Source organism: Podarcis vaucheri (assembly GCF_965113315.1).
Source record: "Podarcis vaucheri genome assembly, chromosome: 11".
Classification (NCBI taxonomy): Eukaryota; Metazoa; Chordata; class Lepidosauria; order Squamata; family Lacertidae; genus Podarcis; species Podarcis vaucheri.
In genome coordinates this window covers 48,401,784-48,422,579 of record NC_138749.1, presented here as the reverse complement: position 1 = coordinate 48,422,579, position 20,796 = coordinate 48,401,784, and the positions used below count along the sequence as shown (strand labels likewise).

The 20,796-nt window shown below is 45.6% G+C and overlaps 2 long non-coding RNA genes across 6 annotated transcripts in view; one reads left to right on the top strand and one right to left on the bottom strand.

The window, feature by feature from the left end:
• The window catches only part of LOC309514500, a 43,568-nt gene that overhangs the window by 14,846 nt on the left and 7,926 nt on the right, over positions 1 to 20,796 (top strand). The window contains exon 3 of one of the 2 annotated variants that reach the window (XR_014212008.1): positions 6,201 to 6,441. The exons of the other annotated variant lie outside the window; for it this stretch is intronic. This is a non-coding gene — a long non-coding RNA (uncharacterized lncRNA). Of the gene's footprint in view, positions 1 to 6,200; positions 6,442 to 20,796 lie in introns of those variants that run through there. 2 annotated transcript variants of the gene reach the window in all.
• On the bottom strand, positions 7,998 to 19,071 carry LOC309514498. 4 transcript variants are annotated; one of them, XR_014212002.1, is made up of 4 exons: positions 18,949 to 19,071; positions 17,032 to 17,172; positions 10,662 to 10,747; positions 7,998 to 8,140 (listed from the first exon to the last, which is right to left on the bottom strand). It is a non-coding gene; the product is annotated as an uncharacterized lncRNA (long non-coding RNA). The 4 variants fall into 4 exon arrangements; XR_014212003.1 differs by having other exon boundaries at positions 10,662 to 10,744; positions 18,949 to 19,064; XR_014212004.1 differs by lacking the exon at positions 18,949 to 19,071 and adding an exon at positions 18,313 to 18,386 and having other exon boundaries at positions 10,662 to 10,744.

Genomic DNA, 20,796 nt, shown 5'->3' with positions numbered 1-20,796 from the left:
TGAGGCAGAGGGAGGCAGCTGCCTCAGGCAGCAAATGCTGAGGTTGCGAGGAATGGCCAGAGCTGCAAGTGCCATGTGACCTACTCTGTACCCCGCTAACCTAGCCCACTGCCTTCAAAGGCAGTGGAAGAGACAATGTTTTCACCAGCACAGGAGCAAGATTCAACCACCAATCCAATTGGCTTCTGTGTGTGCCTTAAGGGAGGGCGCCATCTTGCCCATTACCCAAGGCAGCAAAATGTCTTGAGCTGGATCTGTGCAGCTGTTACTGCCTTGTGGCCTTTGTAGCTTAACAAGGATCTGGGGTGACTGTGGCCAAACAAACCATGGTTAAGGAAGGATGCTAGGTTTGCACAAAGCACCAGGCCATTGCTGAAACAAACCAACGTTCATAAACCAACCACAAACCAGGGCTTATTGTGGTTTGTGGATCGAGGGCCCCGACCCCGCTAAGTGAAATAAATACACATGGACACGTGGTATAAGGTTAATGGGCAAGAAAAGGCCACAACTTTATTGATTACAGCAGTGAAAAAAGGTATTGGCTTAGGCATTGGATGACTATAGGTGGTGGGTTTATTCAACAGTAGGTGGAGCCTGTCGATGCTCATCCAACTATAGGCTCACCCCCTGATGTCACCGAGGGTCGTGCCATGGCCTCCCGCCAAGCAGGCATCGGACGGAATACACGACCGCCGGATTCCTTTAACGGAATAACCCACGGTAGATAGCATAGGCGATGGCCACACCTAGCCCTTGACACAGCAAACACATGAATCCAATGCCTAACCTACCCACCAATACCACAAAAGTTGTGACGATTGCTACGAGGTAGGCGAAAAAACCAAAAAGCCTAATGCCAAATGGAAAAATTCCTACCAGGCCCCCCAGACAACCGGGGCGACCAACCTAAGGTCCATAGCAAGGCCAAAACCTAGACCCTGAGCTACATGGGAGTGGAGGGTGGGTGACTCGCTGCGGGTCGACGAGGACTGAGGGGGAGGAGAAGCCGGCGCCACAGCATTAAGCCGCTAAACACGCCCCCTCGGAGGCACCTGGTTGGCGGCCCCCGGTGGGCGTGGGCGCCGGCTGGCCAGGTAAGGAGGGGCAGGGGCTACGGCCCCTGCCCGGGCGGAGTCCGGGCTCCCGCCCACAACCACTCCCCTCTCTTGCAGGGAGGAGAGTCTTTGTGGATCGAGGGCCCCGACCCCGCTAAGTGAAATAAATACACATGGACACGTGGTATAAGGTTAATGGGTAAGAAAAGGCCACAACTTTATTGATTACAGCAGTGAAAAAAGGTATTGGCTTAGGCATTGGATGACTATAGGTGGTGGGTTTATTCAACAGTAGGTGGAGCCTGTCGATGCTCATCCAACTATAGGCTCACCCCCTGATGTCACCGAGGGTCGTGCCATGGCCTCCCGCCAAGCAGGCATCGGACGGAAACACGACCGCCGGATTCCTTTAACGGAATAACCCACGGTAGATAGCATAGGCGATGGCCACACCTAGCCCTTGACACAGCAAACACATGAATCCAATGCCTAACCGCCACCCGAGCCGCAAAGGGGCTCGCCGCCAATACCCTCACAGCTGCAACCAATCCCTAATGCTGCTAATGACACTGTCCAACCAAATATCATTCCCAATGTCTGTTAGATGAACACCGTCATTCCGGTACAAGGCTTGGTCGCCGATCCGGATACGGTCATGATAAATGACTCGGCCATTCATAAAGCGTACCCAACGGGCTACCGCCCGGTTCAGGAGTTTCCTGGTTTTTTCAATGGCCATGCAGTTCTGCGCTCCGCGCCAGACAATTCGCTTCAAAAAGGAGGACCAGAACACCATTGTTCCAGGGCACAAAGCCGCAATCGACTCCAAGTCTCTTTTTATGCACCACAACAAGTCCCCGCTTCTCCTTTTAGCTAGGTCATTCTCCCCCAGGTGAATGATAAGGATGTTAGGAGGGCCAAACATGGCAACTTTGTTGATCAGCAGTGGCATAAGCTCTTCCCACCGCATGCCACGGCGCGACAACCAGGCAACTCGTATCCCGGGAGGCAGACCAAGATGATGGGTAAGGCCGGAGCTGATTGCCCGAATGCGGGCCCAATGAACGATGCTGTGGCCGCAAATCCACACAGTGCCCCCGGAAACAGCTGAGAAGGAAAGGAAAAGGGGAGAGGCGGGTAAGTAGAAATCAGTATAGCGGTGCACTGACTAACGTATGTAACCCTTATAAGCGTCGGATTTCCACCGGCCCATTTCTTTAATTTTATCCGCAGGTAAGCCCAAGCGCGCGGCGGTCGAGGCAGCGCCAATCCTAAAGGAGTGGGCAGCATAATGGCTGGGAGCTAGGCCGCAAGCTTCAATAGCCTTGCGAAGAACTCTGGTGAATTGGTGCCTCAATAGTGGGGACCCGTCCTCATGAATCAGAAGCGGATCGTGGCCAGGTGGTCTGAGGCAAAGATACCGTCTGGTGTCCTTTACCGGACAAGGGCCTTGCCTCCCAGAAGCCGTGAGTTTTAGAAGGACACCCTTACCGGCCTGGTCGGTTTTGGATTGTCGTATTCGTACTACCATGCTTGCCTCGGACAGCTGTACATCTTCCATAAGGAGGCCCCGCATCACACCCGTCGCGCTACCCTCGGCTACGACCTCGCCCACCCTTAGGGCGGCAAAAAAGGCGATGGCATATGCCGCAGAAAAGAGGCGGGCTTCAAACCGGGACCAACAAATTAATCGTAGTTTTTTGCAAATTTGTGACAGCAACCCATAAGAAATTGGCTTACGGCCTAGAGCCCTAGGGGGTTGTAACCTGCCCCAGCCTTCGATAGCCCTACGGACCAGGAAGTCACTGCATGGATCAAAGGAGAACGTGGCCTTAGCGAAGAAGCTAATGGCGGCTACATGTATTTTTAATGTTTTTGGGGCGCGCCCTAGGTCATCAAGGTGTGAAAGGTATTGAAGAACGTCATCGGTGGTGGGAGGTGCATATGCCGAAGTGCCCGAAGCCCCGGACCTGAAGCCCAAGAAATCACACCAGGCCTTCTTGTAAGACCTGAGGGTGGATGGTGCAACAGACGCTAATACTCCCTTAATCACTTTGCGTCTCCAACGCTCCACAGGTGCTCCGGAAAGGGTTCGGGCAACAGCTGTGCTCCAGGCGCCAGCGATCGGAAGCGAGACATCTGAAAGCGAGATAATGCATCGGCTATATCATTATTGACCCCCGGTATGAATTTGGCTGAAAAAACTATGTTGTACTTAAGGCACCGGAGGACGAACAACCGCAGGAGGGAGGAGACCCTCTCTGACCGGGATGACTGGCGCGCTAGAATGTTCACCACTGCAAGGTTGTCGGTTCTGAAGCACACTCTGCGATTTCGGAACTCCTCCGTCCAGATATGCACAGCAACTACTATTGGAAAGAACTCAAGAAAAGTGAGATCCCGCGTGATGCCCTTGCCTAGCCAGCCTGCTGGCCAGTGTTGAGCACACCATCGACCCTTGAAGTACAAGCCGAAACCCAGGGAGCCTGCAGCATCCGATTGGACCTGAAAGTCTGAGGACAAGTTAAGGACATCCTGCCACAGGGACACTCCATTATAGTTTTCCAAAAATGTCGCCCAAACCTCCAGGTCGGCCTTGACTGTCTTTGGGAGACGGACTCTGTGGTGTGGATGCTTGAGACCCGCCGAAAGCCTAGCTAGTCGGGCGCAGAAAGGGCGTCCCGGAGAAACCACTCTACAGGCAAAATTGAAATGGCCTAACAGGGATTGTACTTGTCTGAGGGTGATTTTCCTAAGTGAGAGGGTAGCCTGAATTAAATCCTTAAGAGTGTCAATCTTTTCTCCCGGTAAGCGGGATGATTGGGCAACTGTGTCCAGTTCAATGCCCAAATACATGAGGCACGTAGTAGGGCCTTCCGTTTTTTCCGCTGCGAGGGGAACACCTAGGTCTCGGGCCAGAGCTGAGAAGGCCTCAAGCAGAGAGGCGCAATCCCCGGTGTTTGGCTTTCCCACGAAAAGGAAATCGTCTAGGTAGTGTGTGACCCCTGTACCTTTAGTGCGAAAGCGTATGGCCCAATCCAAGAACGTGCTAAATGATTCAAATGCCGAACAAGCTACAGAGCAGCCCATCGGCATAGCCTTGTCAATATAATACTTCTCCTGAAATTTGAAACCCAGCAGCCAGAAATCGTTGGGGTGGACAGGCAGATTTTTTTTTTTTTAAGGTTAATTTTTAAGGCAGTAACTGAGACATAATGAAGCAGCAGTGCTATGCATGTTGGTGTTGCCAGCACTATGTATGTTCGATGCCAGTCCTCTCTTGAACATTCCCATATGCTTTTGGCCATAACCCTGTTCTAGTCCCAAAGGAGCAGAGATGCAGTGAGATGATTACATGTGAGCATACCAACTGGGTACAATAAGTGCAGAACAGGATCACATTTGCCCATTCTGTGCCCATCCTGCCCTGATTTCAGAATGTTTGCTGTAACCTCTACACGTCAAAGATCAAAAGTCTGATCTTTACTCATAAAAAGCAGGGTGTTGTGGCCCATCCCAGATAAGGAAGGCGCATGTCTGATAATTAACACATTATGGCAAGAGAAACACAGTAGCTTCCATAGCCCCTCCTGATTCTAGGAGACAGTAGTCTGGGGGAAGGTATGGAATCTACTGACCTGTCCCTCACCTGACCTGCCCCTTCACCTTCCACCATATTCTGCTCACCTTCCTTGGACTGCCCTGACTCTCCCTCCTGTCCTGGAGCGAGTGGTGCTGTGGTCTAAACCACTGAGCCTCTTGGGCTCGCTGATCGGAAGGTCGGCAGTTCAAATCCGTGAGACGGGGTGAGCTCCCGTTGCTCTGTCCCAACTCCTGCCAACCTAGCAGTTTGAAAGCATACCAGTGTGAGTAGATAAATAGGAAGGTAAATGGCATTTCCATGCACTCTGGTTTCCATCACAGTGTCCCGTTGCGCCAGAAGCGGTTTAGTCATGCTGGCCACATGACCCAGAAAGCTGTCTGTGGACAAACGCTGGCTCCCTCAGCCTGAAGTGAGATGAGTGCTGCAACCCCATAGTCGCCTTTGACTGGACTTAACTGTCCAGGGGTCCTTTACCTTTTTTTGTTACCTACCTCCCTGGCTCCTGCCTTGGGGGTGGTGTGACACCCCATAAATCACTGGCTCCCTCTTCTGGGTCACTCCCCTGGTCCCCTGATTCCTCCACACATTCTTTGGAACCCTGCCAGTCCCTGTCACAGGGGGAGGCATTTCACATGCACAGTGTCTACACCAGGGGTTGGCAACCTAAGGCCCATGGGCCACAAGTGACCCACGGGGTCATTTTACCAGCCCCCGAGCCGCCCCCAAACCGAGCCGCCTGCTTGGCGAATCCCCGCACTCTGCGCTAAACCAGCACAGCGCGGTGCGGGGACTTGCTTCCATGGCGCCGGAAAACGTGTCTGCGCAGACGCAGATGCCGGAAAACATGTCTGCACAGACACCAATGCCGGAAATCGTGGGTGTACGCAGTCACGCGTGCCCGCAATCCAGCCCATGGCAAGGTAAGCCTTGCTGACCCCTGGTCTACACAGATGCAAACACATGGAGACCCGAGCAGGAATGCAGTAGCACTACCCTAATGTCCCATTGCAAGTTGACTGTAATGAGATTGCTGAGAATGGGGCTAAAACATATAATTCAGCAAGTACCACCTTATTCATTCATGCTGATTATTTATATCTACTCTGCCAATCCTGGCATTACCAATGCAATGAACAGACAATGTGAAGTGGCAGGTGATGGGTTGCACTAATGTTAGCCATACTTGGAGCAGACTCAGTGAAATTAATGGACATGACTAAGCTAGGTCCATTAATTTAAATGGGTCTATTCTGAAGGTAACTTAGTTGGATGCAACCTATTACAGAGACTGATGGCCACCGAGTCCATGCCACGGCAGAGGCTCCATATAGAATGCTTTGCAAAACATGATCTGTACCTGTCCATTTTCTGTTAAAGCATCCTCCTCTGACTGCTAGGCTGTTCATGTCCGCTGCTCAGCGGCTGCCCCTGTACTTATTAACTGCATTGATAGTTAACTTAAAACAGCCTCAGATCAGGAATCAAGACAAAAAGAAAAAGCTGTTTCATCCATGCGGTGTGTTAATCTTTCCAAGCAGATCATGAATTACATTCCCGAAAAGAGCGACATGGCAAGAGTTATCGTTTTCCTTCGGGCCTGGAGGAAGTTCTATCTTTCTGAGAGACAACCCAGGGAAGGCTTGCTAATCATTCATTTTGGTTTCAAAATTCACTGTTGTCAATATCATTAATTAGGTGCATTATACAGAAGTCAGGTAGCTTATGGAGAAGTACGAGCATTCGCAGTAGGGAAAGAAAATGCGTGAGGACAAGAGTTTGCCTTTGCTTTCCAGCACAATAAGGTTCGAAATCATTTCTAGATACAGTGGTGCCTTGGGTTAAGAACTTAATTCGTTCTGGAGGTCCGTTCTTAACCTGAAACTGAACAGTACCACTTTAGCTAATGGGGCCTCCTGCTGCCGCCGTTCTCACCCTGAAGCAAAGTTCTTAACACGAGTTACTATTTCTGGGTTAGCGGAGTCTGTAACCTGAAGCGTATGTAACCCGAGGTACCACTGTACTTCAGAAATGTTAACATCACATTAACTTTTAGGTTGGCTATTTATCGACATTTAAACATGGGGATGGGGGGTGCATCTGCCTTCTCTAGTGATACGCGGAGTATCTTGGAAATTAGAGACCCATATCATGATCGAAAAGATTGTCCATATTTCACGAGCACATATTTCCAGCACATACTGGAAATTAAAGTAGATCAAAGTAAATCACAGTAGCCCTGGCACGCTAAATCCACTATTTAAAAACACACACATGGACTGTTTGCTGTTAGCAATGTAACAGGGAAATGCGCTGTATTGTGAGGGATGAATGAAAGATTAACATGAAGAGGTACAAAATAAGTCCCGTTGCTTTCAGTGGAAATTCAAGGATGTGTTCTGTTGTCAAGGAGGTTACGTCTTTACATCAGCCCTCACCCACCTGGTGTCCTCTAGATGTTTTGAACTACGACTCCCATCAGCCCCACCAGCAGCACTGCTTTACATATTAAAACAAAGTTAAATTTAATCTTAAGACTCACCAGGAAAAGTAATGGTGCTGATTATCTCCCTGCATGCCCAAATCCAGGAACTATTCTAGATTATCATGCATACTAGCTAGGAACACAGAATGAGGCCTTCATAAACAGCGGCCATGTTCTGATGACAACAGATAGCGACTCTTGTTGGCTAAGGGATGCTTTGAAATGACCATTAGAATGTTTGCATTAGTTCTGAATTCCCCCTCCCCCCGAATCTGATTTTCTAAGGGCTTTGTGTTATTAATTATACTTGTATATGTTATAGGAAGTGAAGTGAATGATTGCTATTATGAACAGGAAATAGATTTACACTATGCTTGTTACTTTCATCTTCAGGGGAGTCATGGATTCCTTATGTAGCTAGTTAACTTTCCATTGACTTTGTTCTATACCAATAATAGGCAGCAGTTGAGGCAAGAAAGGGAACTGGGCTTTGCATATCAAATCTTACTGAATTTTACATACAAATGAAGTACAGAAATATAGGCATGGATGGGATTTAAGCTACTCGCGAACAGAAATACTTTAACATCCGGACTTGACAAGTGCAATGCTATTACACTGGAATCTAGGTTATTAGCAAATTTTGAATCGTTTAGCTCTACAATTTCCAGATAACATATCTTTATATTTGTAACACCAGACGTTTTTAATAGGTATGTTTACTTTGTCTTCTGCAACAGTGTGCTCATCAGCATAATCTTTGGTTTGTCAAAACAATATCTATAAGCCAGTAGGGTGTATCCTGAATTTCACAAATTAACAAAATATGCAAAACTGTAATTAGTTGAGAATGTTCTTGTTTTCCCCAAAGGGCCCTTTATTTGAATCAATCAGTATACACCGGCTCAGGAGGAATGAAATTGTTCTACTTTCTTTCTCTTGGCAATCAGGATGCAATAGCAGAATGTTTACTCTTTGTGGCATCATTGTTAATATCTGTAATAAAATGAAATTTTAAAATATGAACCTCAGCAGGAACATTTGCAAAGCAAATGAACACAGCTTGGTTTGCATTAAGCGTACCTCGAGAACAGTCGCAAACTACAATATATGCAATAGTTACTTCTCATTATATCTTATGGGGCAGGAGTTATTTCTTCAGTTGTTGTTTGCAGAATATGTGCAAATGGGATTTTCCACTCATGTGATCTTTAGAGATACACAACTATTTGCATCATTCATTGCATTCATTCCTACCTATCTCTTGCATTTCACGGAGTCCTGAAGAGATTCTCATATTGCAAACAGGCTGCACACAGGGCTAGCTCATACGGTCTAAAAATATCGGTCCCCTGGATGCAGCCATGAAGATAATGGTGCAAGCATATGAGCTGGTGACAGGCACTGCTTCTTGGTGGTGCTCTGCATGAGAGGGGCAGCTGTGATATTGGCATCACAGTCATGTGAACATAAGGAGAGTTTTGCTGGATAAGGTCAACCTTCTAGTCCACAAGGAGGCCATCATGCCTTTGTTCTTCAATGGCTGGTATTCATGGAGATTTCATATAGCCATGAATTTGTCCAATCTTGTTTTAAAACCAACAGAGAGGGCTCCACCTGTCAGGGATATGGCTGAATCGACCACAGGGGAAGAGTCGGACTCAGAAGATAGTCAGAGAGAGACTGAGTCTGGCTCTGGAGACAGAGCAGGAGGAATTAGGCTTGACCCTCCTTCACAAAGAGTTTCCTGACTTAGCTAGAACAGACAGTTTACAAGAAGGGGGAGAGATAGACAACAGTGAGAGGGTTGCTAGGCAACCACCAGAGAGTTCTTCCTTTGAGAATGGGGATAATTTCCACCCTCCTAGCCCCCATTCTTAAAGAGCTGAAAAGGTCAGAATGCAACAGAAGGGCAAGAGGGGAAAGGCGGGGCTTTGGTGTCCTTCCTGCTGTGACTGGGATGGAGACTCAGACTGACCAACTCATTTTCAAGTGCGGCAGGCTGGAAACCGTGTGCTGTATGTACTCTGTAAATAAATGTACCATAAAACTGCCAGACGGTCATTAATTCTTATCGAGTATTGCTTGCCTGCCTGAGATCACTACACCACCACCCAAGATGTGAGCTTCTGTCAGGTTACAACTGACCAGAATCCTGCCAATCTTGGAGACTGTAAAGTCAGAAAAAGAGGCATTCTGGGGGCAGAGCAGGATGAACATTGGGTCTTCTGAATCCAATGCTAGCCTGTTTCCTATCAAAGGGGCCTGTACTACACCAGCTTTAAGCATTTTGGGTGGCAGTGGAGTTAATAGTGGATCTATTAGGACAGATGAGGCACTGCCCCACCAAACCTTTTCTGCTCTGAGTCAGCTTCCCCTTCTTGCCTATTACAACCACCCTAGGGGGGTGCACCTCCTTCATGGATCACTGCCTTGTCATGGTGTCTGTTTCTTGGGAGAAACTTGAAAAGGAGAGACATCACCTTGCCAACAAAGATCCGTATAGTTAAAGCTATGGTTTTCCCAGTAGTGATGTATGGAAGTGAGAGCTGGACCATAAAGAAGGCTGATCGCCGAAGAATTGATGCTTTTGAATTATGGTGCTGGAGGAGACTCTTGAGAGTCCCATGGACTGCAAGAAGATTAAACCTATCCATTCTGAAGGAAATCAGCCCTGAGTGCTCACTGGAAGGACAGATCCTTAAGCTGAGGCTCCAATACTTTGACCACCTCATGAGAAGAGAAGACTGCCTGGAAAAGACCCTGATGTTGGGAAAGATGGAGGGCACAAGGAGAAGGGGACGACAGAGGACGAGATGGTTGGACAGTGTTCTAGAAGCTACGAACATGAGTTTGACCAAGCTGTGGGAGGCAGTGGAAGACAGGAGTGCCTGGTGTGCTCTGGTCCATGGGGTCATGAAGAGTCAGACGCGACTAAATGAATAAACAACAACAGCAAAGGGGGTGCACCTAGCTGTCAGTTTCCTCCTCCTTAGTCTCACTGTTGCAGAACTCAGCAGGGAGGAGGATGGGGACAAAACTGAAATTAGTTGGCTCTGCCCGCCGTTGGCTCTGCCTCCAATTCCCGTTGCTCTATCTGCCTTTCGCCCTGCCTGTTTCAATGGGCACCAGCCACCACTGTGTGATGGGTAAAACCTAAATTAAGAAAGTAGCTGTCACCACCTCTGATGCAATGCCAGTTCATATGTCGTTTCCTCTGTGCATCCACAGGGCTGCCCCACTAAGGATTTTGCAGCATATGAACCAGCTGATAACCACATCTTTTTAGTACAAGTTATGCTATATACTCTTCACAGTAGAACTTATTTGCAGAGATGGCAAATCTGACACTGATAAGTAGCACAAATTTAGAATTCTTTAAAGAAGACTGGAAACCCTTTCTAGTCTATTTTATAAGTTATTTCCCATATGTGAAGACCACAAGAGGGGATTTGAAGTGTAAGAAAATAGCAGAACATATTAAGCATGTTAAAGAGGATAAAATTATATAAAGTACCTTCTGATGTGCCAATGTAAAATAACCCTGAGTTCCTGGGCTTGGGTGCCTCTTAGAACCACTTGCTTGCATGTTCCACAGGCCTGCTAGATAAGATGGTGACAGCAGACAGTATTTTCGGTTGGAGCAGGGAATGAATGAATGAATCTTTATTTACGTCAACCATCAGCCATAGCAACAAAAGAGCATTGCAATATACACAGAACAAAATAAAAAGTCGATTGTCAACTCGGGGCAGGTGGAGGATTTAGTCTTGTAGGTGCATGCCAATAGGTGCATGTTCTCTGTCCACCCCAGAACTGGCCCAAGTTATATGTGATAAGTATATCACTTTCAATAGAAAATGCACTTTGATTTTCATCTAAATGCACATTGCTTTGAAAGTGATGTGGTACAAACAGATCACCATCAAATATATATTAGATCTGTACCTGTACAACAAAAGTGACCCCCCCCAAGTTATCCATGTGTAAGCACTTAATTTTAGCTATGAGCCAAATATATTTTTTGTGCCCTAAAGATATCATTTGTTCCTAAATGTATATATCTACTTGAGCTACCTGAAAATTTCAGGACAATTTCAGGTTCATCGTAAGTCAAAGTGACTCATATTGCATTTAAGACCCTCCATCATGACAGAAATGTTTCTAGAAAGGAACATTTCTTTTCTGTTAATTTTATTCCACACACGTTCAGTAGCTGTATCTACAACAATAGAGATGAACAAACTTCTGAAAATTGTCCTGCAATTTTTGCAACCAAATAAAAAGGGAATAAGATTTTATCCAGCCTGTTATTTGATATTGCAGGTACTAGATTTATTGTATTAATATGTACCTCGACTTTTAAAAATTGTGATCTCTTGTAATCTAACCAGACTCGATTTTATCAGCATTTTGTTGTAAGGCAAAGTAAAATGTGACTCTGAAAAATGCTTTGATCTTGTTCAATCAGAAGCCCACATAGCAGAGATGTTATCAGGCAGAAGATGGACACAAACATTAGTTACATGGCTCTTTGCTTTCCTTTCTTTTTTTAAGCCATAAAGCAGCACTAAACTGTGCTTATCTTTCAAGAGGTAGAGTGCATGTTTCATTGTCCTTACCAGTCCCGCTGTTTTTGTTATAGAGCTGAGCTCTACCTGTTATAACAGTAGGGTCCATCCTAGAGTAACAGAAACATATTGTACATCTAGTTTAAACAACAGGCTTTTCAAGCTGGAGGGCACAACTACCACTGAAATAAAAGGGAAGGGCAGCAGCTGCTACAGCAGTATAATATGACAGCCCTGTTAGCCTAAGCAAGGTATGGCCATAAATATATTGTTGGATTTCAGCTCCGGCAAGCAAGGTCAATCTTGGCAGTTGTAGGCCAACAATCTCTGGAAAGACCATGGTTTTCTCAACCCTGCCCTTAGTGCTGAACAAGCTAGTGGTCACAATTAAAAGGTTCACTCTGATTGCTTAGAAATACACAATCGCTTTGAGGTCCTCTCCCCTAGCATGGAAGACGAAGAGCAGACTCCATTTGAGGATCTCTCCCTCATTACAGTCGATCAGGTATATGAAGACGAGCAGCAAAGTCAGTCCTCAGGGAATGTGCAGGCGACCTTGGAACGGACAGCTCACGGAAGAACCCCGACCAAACCCAAGAGGAGGCGTGTAGTAGTGATAGGGGATTCCCTACTGAGGGGAACAGAAGCAGTGATCTGTGGGCCTGACAAGATGTCTCGGGAAGTGTGCTGTCTCCCCGGGGCTAAGATCCAAGATGTAACTGAACGACTGCAAGGAATCATAAAACCCACTGACAAATACCCCTTCCTCTTGGTTCATGTGGGAACCAATGACACTGCAAGCAATAGCCTCCAGAAGATCAAAAGAGACTACGAGGCTCTCGGCAGGAAATTGAAGCAACTAAATGCACAAATTGTCATCTCATCTGTCCTCCCAGTTGAACGACGTGGCCCAGGGAGAGAGGGGAAAATAGTGGAAGTGAACAGCTGGCTTCGCAAATGGTGTAAACAGGAACGGTTTGGATTCTTAGATCACGGACTGCAGTTTCTTGAAGATGGACTTCTGGCAAGTGATGGGCTGCACCTCACAACGGTTGGGAGAAATGTTTTTGCCAAAAATCTCAGAAACCTCATCAGGAGGGCTTTAAACTGACTAATGTGGGGGAGGGAGACAGTGCTCCTGAAGGTAGGAGCCTATCAATTAATGAAGATGATCATCCAAATGTCATAGACCAAATGGAGAAAACAGCACACGGACCTAGTGGTGGGAGGAAAAAATCCTTAAATAAGAGACACGGGGGAATGATTAATGGACTTCAATGTCTGTACACTAATGCGCAAAGCATGGGAAATAAACAAGATGAGCTTGAGCTCTTGGTACAGCAAACTAAATATGACATAATAGGCATCACTGAAACCTGGTGGGATAAGTCCCACGATTGGAATGTAATAATGGGGGGATACAATCTATTTCAGAGAAACAGACCAGACAAGAAAGGAGGAGGAGTGGCGTTATATGTCAGGAATGTGTATACCTGTGAAGAGATCCAAGATTTAGATCCTCAAAGCCAAAGTGAGAGCATTTGGGTCAAAATTAAGGGAGAGAAGAATAACAGAGACCTCATTGTGGGAGTTTACTACAGATCCCCAAGCCAAACGGAGGACATAGATGATGCCTTCCTGGAACAGATGGCCAAGCATGCAAAAGGAAGGGAGATAGTAGTAATGGGGGACTTCAATTACCCGGATATTTGTTGGACGTCAAACTCAGCCAAGAGCATAAGGTCAAACAGATTCCTCACTGGCCTTGCAGACAACTTCATTGTCCAGAAAGTGGGAGAAGCAACAAGAGGAACAGCCATTTTAGATCTGGTCCTAACCAATGTTGATGACCTGGTTAGTGGGGTAGAAGTGGAAGGATCATTAGGCGCGAGTGATCATGCTCTTCTGAAGTTTACTATACAGCGGAAAGGAGCAGCCAAGCATACTAGGACTCAATTTCTTGACTTTAAGAAAGCCGACTTCATAAAACTTAGGGAAGTGCTGGGTGAGATCCCATGGACAACAATACTAAAAGGAAAGGGAGTTCATGATGGCTGGGAGTTTGTTAAGAGGGAGATACTAAAAGCACAACGTCAGGCAATACCAATGAGACGGAAACATGGAAGGTGCCTAAAGAAGCCAGGGTGGCTATCTAAAGAACTTTTAACTGAATTAAGATTAAAAAAGGATGTGTACAAAAAATGGAAAAGGGGGGAAACCACCAAAGAGGAATTCAAACAAATAGCCAGCACATGTAGACACAAAGTCAGAAAAGCTAAAGCACAGAATGAACTCAGGCTTGCTAGAGAGGTTAAAAGCAACAAAAAAGGCTTTTATGGGTATGTTCGTAGCAAAAGGAAGAACAAAGAAACTGTGGGGTCACTCAGAGGAGAAGATGGTGAAATGCAAACAGGGGACACAGAAAGGGCTGAACTACTCAATGCCTTCTTTGCCTCAGTCTTCTCCGATAAAGAAAACAATGCCCGACCTGAAGAATTTGGAGCAAATGATTCAGCAAAGGAAACACAGCCCAGAATAACTAAGGAGATAGTACAAGAATATTTGGCTAGTTTAGATGTATTCAAGTCTCCAGGGCCAGATGAACTGCATCCAAGAGTATTAAAAGAACTGGCAGATGTGATCTCAGAACCACTGGCAGTCATCTTTGAGAGTTCCTGGAGAACAGGCGAAGTCCCGGCAGACTGGAGGAGGGCAAATGTTGTCCCTATTTTCAAAAAGGGGAAAAGAGAGGACCCAAATAATTACCGCCCAGTCAGTCTGACATCAATAGCAGGGAAGATTCTGGAGCAGATCATTAAGCAAACAGTCTGTGAGCACCTAGAAAGGAATGCTGTGATCACCAATAGTCAGCATGGATTTCTGAAAAATAAGTCATGTCAGACTAACCTGATCTCGTTTTTTGACAGAATTACAAGCCTGGTAGATGAAGGGAATGCAGTGGATGTAGCCTACCTTGATTTCAGCAAGGCATTTGACAAGGTGCCCCATGATATTCTTGTAAAGAAGCTGGTAAAATGCGGTCTTGACTATGCTACCACTCAGTGGATTTGTAACTGGCTGACTGACCGAACCCAAAGGGTGCTCATCAATGGTTCCTCTTCATCCTGGAGAAGAGTGACTAGTGGGGTGCCACAGGGTTCTGTCTTGGGCCCGGTCTTATTCAACATCTTTATCAACGACTTGGATGATGGACTCAAGGGCATCCTGATCAAATTTGCAGATGACACCAAACTGGGAGGGGTGGCTAACACCCCAGAGGACAGGATCACACTTCAAAACGACCTTGACAGATTAGAGAAGTGGGCAAAAATAAACAAGATGAATTTTAACAGGGAGAAATGTAAAGTATTGCACTTGGGCAAAAAAAATGAGAGGCACAAATACAAGATGGGGGACACCTGGCTTGAGAGCAGTACATGTGAAAAGGATCTAGGAGTCTTGGTTGACCACAAACTTGACATGAGCCAACAGTGTGACGCGGCAGCTAAAAAAGCCAATGCAATTCTGGGCTGCATCAATAGGAGTATAGCATCTAGATCAAGGGAAGTAATAGTGCCACTGTATTCTGCTCTGGTCAGACCACACCTGGAGTACTGTGTCCAGTTCTGGGCACCACAGTTCAAGAAGGACACTGACAAACTGGAACGTGTCCAGAGGAGGGCAACCAAAATGGTCAAAGGCCTGGAAACGATGCCTTATGAGGAACGGCTAAGGGAGCTGGGCATGTTTAGCCTGGAGAAGAGGAGGTTAAGGGGTGATATGATAGCCATGTTCAAATATATAAAAGGATGTCACATAGAGGAGGGAGAAAGGTTGTTTTCTGCTGCTCCGGAGAAGCGGACACGGAGCAATGGATCCAAACTACAAGAAAGAAGATTCCACCTAATCATTAGGAAGAACTTCCTGACAGTAAGAGCTGTTCGACAGTGGAATTTGCTGCCAAGGAGTGTGGTGGAGTCTCCTACTTTGGAGGTCTTTAAGCAGAGGCTTGACAACCATATGTCAGGAGTGCTCTGATGGTGTTTCCTGCTTGGCAGGGGGTTGGACTCGATGGCCCTTGTGGTCTCTTCCAACTCTATGATTCTATGATTCTATGATTCTATGATTCTATGATTCTATGATTCTATGATTCTATGAAAAGATGAACAAGAACTTGCTTTGGTCATTTATTTGCGCCTTTGTCTTGGTTGCATCTGCTTACGCTCTTGCGGTTCTGTCAAGTCCTAGGATTTAATTGCAGGTCCATTCCAAAGAGAATGCAGTGCACGTAACTGAAATGCTCTTAAATTTTGCCATGTTACATAGGATTATTATTATTAAAATTTAAATAAGAATAATAATTATTAATGTCTATGTAAGGCTGCAACATTTAAGAAAATGTCAGCCACATGTACTGCATTCTCTTTGCAATATAAGGGCATTCTCTATAGAATATAAGGGTGGTTTTAATATACCATATTAAAGATGCCTTGTTTGAGTCTCTTTAAAGTTACAAATAAATCCTGCCTACTCAATATGTGATGGCTTAGGGAAAGGAGCAAATAAATTTACAAGAAGCAGCTAGGTGAGGGCTCAGTCCACATGTTTCATTTGTACACTGTTACAAACCTTTCCTAAAATTATGGAATGATTACTATTATTGCATAAAATTGATACCTTTTCTTTCCCTTTTCCTCCTTTTATTAACCAAGATACCTTTTTAAGCTGTAAAAATATGTTTTATTCAACATTTCCAATTTCAGGGCCATAGATATATTTAAAAGATAATTTAGAAACCTGTTGGAAAATAGTACAGAACATATTCCCTGCACATTATAAAAGTGCTTGTAGACTAAAAGTCAATTAGACAATTTGGGCACCACACGTACAGTGCCTTGGGTTGCATGACAGAAGAAAAGTAGGGTATAAATATCTCTTTGTTTCAGGGAATGAGAAGATAGAGTTTTGTGTAAAACACATAAGTGGAAAAGCCATAATAATTTTTGACTGAAATTTATACTTCTAAGTAAAACAAAGGGGAGTGGGGGTAAGTCTTATCATCACCACTACAATCATTAAAGAGTGGATAATGTTTTTATGTTCCTGCCATTACAAGACATTTTCCACAGATTAATGCACCTGCTACCAGTGGCTGTAAAAAAATTGAAAATGTACATAAAGTTAACTGAAAATGAAAGACTATTGCTTTGCGTGAGGAAAGTGTTTCTTCATTATTGCTACCAAGTAGCGTACCAATTCTACATTCTTCCTGTAAAAATTACTTCACAAATACCCATCTCTCCCTGGTTTACTTACAGTTACGCTATCTTTTCCCCCTTTATTATATTCTTGGTTGGCTACATGAGCATCACACAGGTTTAAAATGCCTCTGCAGAAAAGGTCACTCTTTTTTTCTTTCAGAACATTTCTTTGCTGTTCTTGTTCCCAGAGGCAAACCTAGAATCAACAATCAATAAAAGAACATCACATAACACTTTGACTTACCTTTGAGGAATATCCATTAGGTCAACGCATTTTACCAGAGCAAAGAATGATTTTTTTAAAAAAATAAATATTATTTTTAGTCAATTGGTTTAGATATAATGGCATTTCCTAATTACTGGATGGAAATTTCTTTAAGTGGCTATGAGCCGGTTCAGTCTTATATCCACGTCCATCTTTTATGGTACCTTTGAAAGGTAATGAAAGGATTTCATTGTGATAAATTTCCTTTTTTCTTTCTTACTGCTGTTTTTTATGGACTGAAGTGCTCCCTTGTTATAACTCTGTCTCCAAAATGGATATGGGCTTGGAATCCTAAAGGAAGGGCTAATAAGTACACAGACTAGCATGTAACAACTAGGACAGCGGCGGCAAAGTGCCAAAGGTAATCATCTTTGTGCCGCAACCTGTGAATTCTAAAATTTGTGGGCTGCAGGATAGCAGGATGAATTGATGTGTGCAAACGGTGCGCCTGTGTCTGGGTGGATGTGCGTGAGTGTGTGCAAAGGGGAGGGCAATAAGAGAGAGGAGTGCTCCCCTCACTTTTATCTTTGGTCCCACCTGCCACTTGTTCCAGGCCCGAAACTTCAACAATTCTCTGCACACTTGCTGCAACACCAGACTTGAAGTACAGTGGTACCTCTGGTTATGAACTTAATTCGTTCGAGGAGTCCATTCTTGACCTGAAACCGTTCTTAACCTGAGGTACCACTTTAGCTAATGGGGCCTCCCGCTGTTGCTGCGCTGCTGTTGCGCAGTTTCTGTTCTCATCCTGAGGTAAAGTTCTTAACCTTAGTTACCACTTCTGGGTTGGCAGAGTCTGTAACCCGAAGTGTTTGTAACCCGAGGTGTTTGTAACCCGAGGTACCACTGTAACTGAAAGTAATCTTACAATGGCCAACAGGTGCACCGCCTATGTGGGGCTGTGGGGGCCAAGCCCCCCATTTTTCACTGAGGGGACCAGGCCCCCTCAATATTCCACAGCCGGGAGGGCCCCATTGGGCCCCTGCCAGGCCTTTCAGAGGGTGTGGCAGGCCCTGCTGGGCCTCCTCTCACCGTAAGACATCATATGTGTCATAGCAAATACAGTTGTACCTTGGTTCTTGAACAGAATGTGTTCTGGGAGTCTGTTCGACTTCCGGAACTGTTTGGAAACCAAGTTGCGGCTTTTGATTGGTTTGCAACCTGTTGGAAAATGTCCAACATTCAGTGTCCAAAAATCATTTGAAAACCGAAACACCCAGTTCCGGTTTTTGATAGTTTGGGAGCCTAAACGTACGAGTTCCAAGGCGTTCGGCAACCGAGGTATGACTGTATGCGAAAGACATTACTTCAGTCACGATTCTTTTCTTAAAGACTGTGGCGTAGATTGCTTAGTGAGAGTCAATGGAAGGTGATGTATAATTTCTAAGAGAAAAGACATAGCCCACAACCTGCCTCTGTGCAATATATTCTGCCCCTTCCTATCAGTCTTGGATGTGCAAAAGTGGGTTGCGAATTATCAGACGGTACGAAAGCAGCACACAATTGGAGGCAAGCCTTATTTCATTATCACTTTGCTAAAAAAATCCATCCCGGTCAGGCTTTCCTTTAAGACTTGTACATAAGGATGGTAAATTGACAGCATCAGAGTTTGGGGTGAGGTAGGTGTGGGGAGAGAGAAAGAGAGAGTTGTCTTCGACTTGATTTCAACCTTTAAAGAAGGGCAGAATTGTATTTTGTGTATTGCACCTTGTGGAATTAGAGCAACCGTAAAGAAAACTGGCCCAACATCTGTCTTGTTTCAAGTGGATTGTCAACAAGGAGAGGGGAGGAGGGAAAGGTTTGCAAGGGATGTTTTAAACCCTCAAGATAAACTGTCGCTTAGAACCTTGACAGACAAGAGCTTGACACACGGCTGCTCCCCAGAGGCCCTCACCTCCATGCTTGGCAAGCTGATCACGGTTGCTGAGCTGTGACGCCACAGTTGCTTGCCTGACCTGACATAATGGGCAGCTATTTACTGCAAACAAGGTAGATGGAAGAACATAGACATAAATGATGCTCTGGTGTAAGAACGAATCCACTAGAGGCCTGGACAAGCTTCTCATCTGCAGGGCTTCCCCCACCCCCACCCCCAATCCCTTGGCTAAGGTTGTTTATTTGAGTCCCTTCGGACAGTGACCAAAACCTAGCCACAAAACACCCACTTGAGTTCAATAGAGTGGTTAAAGAAGCAATTGTATGGCTATATCCCTTCCTAAGCCTAGATAACCACAGCATCAGACTTTGTGTTCAGAGCTCGTTTTGTCCATCTATTACTATGCAAAGTAAAACCACTGGCCCCAAGAGAACCCGGGAGTGTGCTGTCAGTCTCATACAAACATGTAATCACAATCAAGCTTGATCTGAGAAGGCAAAGTGTCAAGAGCTGTTGCAGCGGATCACGTGAACACTGGCGTGCCCATAATATTTATGAAGCCAGCTGACCTGTGCACTAAATGACCTCAAAGGGTGCTTTGTTCTGCAAGTTGTGCTCCTTTCCATTCACCAATGGGGATGTATGGGAATGAAGGCACTTATGATATTTCTTCTATACAAAGATCGCCTGTGTGCAGAAGGAAATTGTGTCATCATGTGCACAAATATGGGTATTTGAAGGAAAACAGATACATTTCCCTTCCTTGAGCTGTGTTCACATTCCCATTTATTGTGCATTTGCCACATTTTTCCAGTGCTGGTCTCTAATCCATATTTGCAGGACATAATCCAAAATGCATATGCACCTGGTACTTTATTATAAGATGCTGCTGTCTGATGCTTCGTTTCTCAAACCAGCTTCACAACAATCAGAGTCTTGGAGCCATTCCTAGTTTGTCTTCAGCCAACATGTGCACCTTGGCAAAGACATTCCTCCCTGTCAATGGCTCCGAGTGTACACACAAACAGAAACTAATGGAAGCCGTGCTGATGTGAACAGCTGGGAGAGAGAGCTGTGAAACGCAATGGGGAGGAAACAATTTCACTGCCAAACTTGGCCCTTCAGATGTTCTGAGACTACAATTCCCATCAGCCCTGACCACTGGTCCTGTTAGCTGGGGATGATGGGAGTTGTAGTCCCAAAATATCTGGAGGGCCGAGGTTGAGGAAGCCTGTATTAGAGGACTTTAGGCTAGCTGAGCTTCCCCAACCTAGTATTCTAGAGATATTTTGGGCTACAACACCCATCATCCCTGATCATTGGTGATGCTGGTGGAGAATGAAGGGAACTGTGGTCTAAAACAGGGTTAGGCAACCTAAGGCCCATGGGCCGGATGTGGCCCAATCACCTTCTAAATCCGACCCATGGACGGTCCAGGAACCAGCGTGTTTTTACATGAGTAGAATGTGTTCTTTTATTTAAAATGCATCTCTGGGTTATTTGTGGGGCATAGGAATTCGTTCATATTTTCCCCCAAAATATAGTCTGGCCCACCACATGGTCTGAGGGACGGTGGACCGGCCCCCGGCTGAAAAAGGTTGCTGATCCCTGGTCTAAAATATCTGGACTGAGGAAGGCAGTGCTAGCTTCAAGATCTCTAATGTAAAACCAGTAGGAAC